The sequence below is a fragment of the Acipenser ruthenus genome, chromosome 2 (genome assembly GCF_902713425.1).
Source record: "Acipenser ruthenus chromosome 2, fAciRut3.2 maternal haplotype, whole genome shotgun sequence".
Taxonomy (NCBI): domain Eukaryota; kingdom Metazoa; phylum Chordata; class Actinopteri; order Acipenseriformes; family Acipenseridae; genus Acipenser; species Acipenser ruthenus.
In genome coordinates this window covers 47,116,175-47,122,174 of record NC_081190.1, presented here as the reverse complement: position 1 = coordinate 47,122,174, position 6,000 = coordinate 47,116,175, and positions in this window count along the sequence as shown.

Genomic DNA, 6,000 nt, shown 5'->3' with positions numbered 1-6,000 from the left:
TCTGCGCTCCGGAGACCATTGTAAGCGTGGGCTCCGCAGAGCTCACGTCTGCCTCAGGGGATGTTTTCTTATCCCCCTCCGCGGCAGCACGAGGGCCGGAACCCCCGTCGCCGCAAGAGAGGGAAGCCTGAGGCAGCTCTTTTTCTGGGTGGGGGGCTCTTCTCCCCCCTCCGGCCCCTCAGCCGGGGTCGCCTGCATGGGCTCTGCATTGTCCGCGGAGCCCACGCCTGCCTCGGGGGCCAAGTCCGCCTCCTCCCCGGAGACGGGAGCCAGAGGCAGCTCCTTTTCTGGGAGGGGTTGTTCTTCCCCCCCCTCTGGCCCCTCAGCGGGGGTCGCCTGCATGGGCTCCTCGTTACCTGTGGAGCCCGCTTCTGCCTCGGTAGCTGTTTCCGTCGCCCCCTCCTCGGCAACACAGGTTTCAGGACCTGTGTTGCTACTGGAGGAAGGCGGTGCCCGAGGCAGGTGTTCTTTTGGGGGCCCCTCCTGTGCCCCCTCGGCGACCTCCGCTGCGGCTGGCCCCTCGATGGTACGTTCGGGGCCGGCGTCCGAGGTCTTTTCTGTAGCCGGGAGGGGATCTACCCGAAGGGCTCCCTCTGCCATCTCGGGTTCCTTCCTCCCTTTCTGCCCCTCAGCGGGGGCCTCCTCCATGGGCTCCACATCTTCCATGGAGCCCAAAGCTGCCTCGGCCGGGGGAGGAAGGCGAGGCTTTGGGGCCTTTTGCTTACGGGGGGCTTTCTTTGCCCCCTCATCGACCCCCCCTTGCCACCGGCCCAACAATGGTGGAAGCGGGGCCGGTCAGCAATTAAGCCTGCTAGAAATGGAGCTGCAGGAAATGAGACAGCAACAGGAGCTTGAGGAGCTGGCACACCCGCAATTCATGGAAGTCTGCACCCCTAGCAGACTGAAAGACACCAGGGAGATGGAAGAGAGTCGAAACAGCTGGGTTCAGATAGGCAGAAGCAGGGAAAAAAAGAAACTTCGCCAAACACAACCACCTGAAATCCAGACATCCAACAAATTTGAGCCACTTCAACATTTAGATGACCAAAACCAACATCAAGAGAATGAAAGGAACAACAACCAGGACCCTATGAACAGTGCTGGCCAGGCAGCAAAAAGAAGGGAAGTCAGGATTGTTGGGGACTCCATATTGAGAAACACAGCAAGCTCAGTTTGCAGTTTGGACCCCCTTACTACAACAATGTGCTGCCTTCCAGGACAAACAGGAGACGACCCGGTAGTAGTCGTCCACATCGGTACAAACAACATTGGAAGAGACAGGCCAAGATCCCTGCAAAACAAATTCAGAGAGCTAGGAAGGAAATTAAAAGACAAGACCAAAATTGTGGTATTTTCTGGGATACTGCCGGCGCCCAGCAACGGACCATATGGACAGCTGGAAATACAAAATCAAAATGCATGGCTGAAATCGTGGTGCACACAGGAAGGCTTCACCTTTCTTGAACATTGGACCACGTTCTACAACAAGGACTATCTATACAGATGGGACGGACTGCACTTAAACAGAAAGGGAACCAATCTACTCGGAGGAAGGATCCTTCAGGAGGTCCAGAAGCATTTAAACTAGAAAGGAAGGGGGGAGAAAACAAAAAAAACAGAAGGGAGACCACATCTAAACAAGGGCAAGAACTCAGGTAAGACCACTATTAAATGTATTTATCTTAATGCTAGAAAATCTCAGAAACAAAATGTTAGAGCTTGAAGCTACTGCACTAACAATTAACTACGATGTGATAGGTGTTACAGAAACTTGGTTGTTTGAGAGTGATGGAGACAAATATAATATTAGTGGGTACACACTGTATAGGAAAGACAGGCAGGACAGAAGAGGCGGAGGGGTAGCGCTATACATAAGAAATAGTCTTGACGCCCAGGTGTTAAATCTGGACAAAGAAAACAATGCAGAATCAATATGGGTCAGAATAATGGACACAAATTCAAAGGGCATAATAATAGGAGCATGCTATAGACCGCCAAATTCAGACACTGAGCAAAATAATCTGTTGTACAATGACATTCGAAATGCGTGTAGAAAAGGAGAAGCCATACTAATGGGGGATTTTAACTTCCCCCATATAAAATGGGAAAACCCGATGGGGGGTACGACGGACGAAATTGAAATGGTGGAAATGACAAATGACTGCTTCCTAACGCAATTTGTAAAGGAACCGACTAGAGGGGAGGCATGCCTTGATTTAGTCTTTTCAAATAATGAAGACAGAATAACTAAAACAGAGGTCAGAGAGCCATTGGCAAACTCAGACCACAACATGGTCTCATTTGAATTTTTTTTTTAAACCCCAAAAGTAATGACTAAAGCTAAGGTTTACAATTTTAGAAAAGCAAACTATGAAGGTATGAAACAGAGACTAACAGAAGTAGATTGGAGTAAAATAGAGAAAACATCCACAGAAAAATGATGGCTGTTTTTTAAAAATGTAGTACTAGATGCTCAAAACAATTACATCCCAAAAGTAGACAAATCTAAATCTAAAACAAAATGGCCAAAATGGTTTAATAGATCAATTAAAAAAAATATTCAGCGAAAAAAGGCACTTTACAGAGCATTTAAAAGGGACCAAAAACAAAGTAATCAGAAAGAGTACCTGGAACTGCAAGTCAAAAAGGAAGTTAGAAAGGCCAAGAGAGAGATAGAAATCAATATTGCTAAGGGGGCTAAAACCAATTCCAAAATATTTTTCCAATATTATAACAGCAAGAGAACATTCAAAGAGGAGGTTAAATGTCTAAGAGACACAAATGGCAAAATCATAGATGAAGAAAAAAAATAGCAAATATGATTACTTCTCACAGGTTTTTACAAAGGAGGACATGGACAACATGCCCGACATGTCGACCTGTTCCTATCCAATTTTAAATAACTTTAGCATAACAGAGGCAGAAGTGTTAAAGGGACTAGGAGCTCTTAAAATAAACAAATCCCCTGGGCCAGATGAGATCCTCCCAATAGTACTCAAAGAAATGAAAGAAGTTATTTACAAACCGCTAACCAAGATCATGCAACAGTCTCTTGACACAGGGGTTGTACTGACAGACTGGAAAATAGCAAATGTAATACCGATCCACAAAAAGGGAGACAAAACCGAACCAGGTAACTACAGACCAATAAGCCTGACTTCTATTATATGTAAACTTATGGAAACTATAATAAGATCCAAAATGGAAAATTACCTATATGGTAACAATAACCTGGGAGACAGCCAGCATGGTTTTAGGAAAGGGAGATCGTGTCTAACTAACCTGCTTGACTTTTTTGAGGATGCAACATTGAAAATGGATAACTGCAAAGCATACGACATGGTTTATTTAGATTTCCAGAAAGCTTTTGACAAAGTCCCACATAAAAGATTAATTCTCAAACTGAACGCAGTAGGGATTCAAGGAAATGCATGCACATGGATTAGGGAGTGGTTAACATGTAGAAAACAGAAAGTACTGATTAGAGGAGAAACCTCAAAATGGAGTGAGGTAACCAGTGGTGTACCACAGGGATCAGTTTTAGGTCCTCTGCTATTCCTAATTTACATTAATGATTTAGATTCTGGTATAGTAAGTAAACTCGTTAAATTTGCAGATGACACAAAAATAGGAGGAGTGGCAAACACTGTTGAAGCAGCAAAGGTCATTCAAAATTATGTAGACAGCATTCAGAATTGGGCAGACACATGGCAAATGAAATTTAATAGAGAAAAGTGTAAAGTATTGCATGCAGGCATTAAAAATGTGCATTATAAATATCATATGGGAGATACTGAAATTGAAGAAGGGAACTATGAAAAAGACCTAGGAGTTTATGGTGACTCAGAAATGTCTTCATCTAGACAATGTGGGGAAGCTATAAAAAAGGCCAACAAGATGCTCGGATATATTGTGAGAAGGGTTGAATTTAAATCAAGGGAAGTAATGTTAAAACTCTACAATGCATTAGTAAGACCTCACCTAGAATATTGTGTTCAGTTCTGGTCACCTCGTTACAAAAAGGATATTGCTGCTCTAGAAAGAGTGCAAAGAAGAGCAACCAGAATTATCCCGGGTTTAAAAGGCATGTCATATGCAGACAGGCTAAAAGAATTGAATCTATTCAGTCTTGAACAAAGAAGACTACGCGGCGATCTGATTCAAACATTCAAAATCCTAAAAGGTATAGACAATGTCAACCCAGGGGACTTCTTTGACCTGAAAAAAGAAACAAGGACCAGGGGTCACAAATGGAGATTAGATAAAGGGGCATTCAGAACAGAAAATAGGAGGCACTTTTTTACACAGAGAATTGTGAGGGTCTGGAACCAACTCCCCAGTAATGTTGTTGAAGCTGACACCCTGGGATCCTTCAAGAAGCTGCTTGATGAGATTCTGGGATCAATAAGCTACTAACAACCAAACGAGCAAGATGGGCTGAATGGCCTCCTCTTGTCTGTAAACTTTCTTATGTTCTTACTGTAAAGCTACGTCTTAGTTGCTGCTTATCTTGGCAAGAGCCGAGTTCAAATCAGCATGGAGTTTTAACATCTACTCTCATGTAATGGAAATCTTAATTCCAAAACTGTAAAAGCAAAACTGAATGAGCACTGACACAAAGCAAAATTCTGACACATGCCAAAATTAAATCTAATCAGAATGAAACTTCATCCAATTAACATCCAGTGATTATACTGACTTTAATGGTGGTCTGTGGCAGCTAACAGAAACAGAAGCAGTATTAGGAAACAGCAAAAGCAAGAAGCATGAACTGTGCTGAATGAAAGCACATTTTCAGAAATGTTGCGCCATTGGACTATGTGAGTGGATGGAATACATGTGTGTTGGATGAAAAGCAGATTAATTAAGTCCTTGTACCCAGTATCAGCATTAAAATAAGTAGTGTATCGGTGAGTACCGGCAGAATTCCACCCCTGATCTTAAGCCCCTTTCATACTGGCACTTCTACCTGGGTTCGGACTCGGGTTCTGGCTACCCGGGTCACAATTCTGCATAGTGTGAAACCACGAACCTGGGTCTTACTCGGGTCAAGTGAGAGAAAATGCATGATGGCCACTCGCAAGCCAACGAAATAACAAACAGACACGCCCGAAGATTTCACTTCCGCAAGGAATATTTCTGTTTATTCTGTTTTGCCATATTTTTGTTGATTTGAGACACACCATGATTCAGATTGTAGCAGGGATGAAGAAATATTTGCTTTAATCAACATTTGGGCTGACGTTTCAATCCAGAGACGCTTAGATGAATGCGTCCGTAACAATCTGCTTCCGGGGCATTGCTACGTGCGTTGTGTATTAGCTTCTGTCACCCACGTCGACCCTGCTTTTTAAAAAGCAGTACTGCGTAGTCGACCCAGCATGATACTGGGTTGCGACCTGGGTAGAGCATGGCAGTGCGAAAGGGGCTTTAGCTTGTCCTGTAACATTAGCATTTTTTGTACAAAATATGGTGCATTGTAAATATGGCCCTTGGTCTTTTAACTCATACTGTCAGGTCATATTAAAATAACATCATTCCCTGTCTCTGTGTTTAAACGCTCTTAGGGGACAATTGTCACCAGTAAACCATGATTAAATTAGAACAACTGTTAATCCATCACACTGATTTACATTCATTTTAAACATGAGTTCATTAGGGTGAGCAGGTGAGATTTTTTCTCAAGTCCCTCGCTTTTTTCCTTAGGCTTTTTCCGTCTGCTAATCATTCAATTTTAACTGCGACGAAACACTGAATTGCAAATCAAGATAATTACCGATGAAGATTTGTATTCAGTGCTTGGTTGGTGTTTCTCCCAAGTGCCTCAATGTATTTATTACATTTTCCAATAATGAGGTATACCATTTTCCCTTTTCTCTCAATCCCATCCACTGTTTAAATTACACAAAATAATAACATATTCAACTGCACAGTGACTGGCATTTTAAAGTGCTAATAATAACAATAATAAAGTAAATAACTTCCAATGCTGAATTTGAA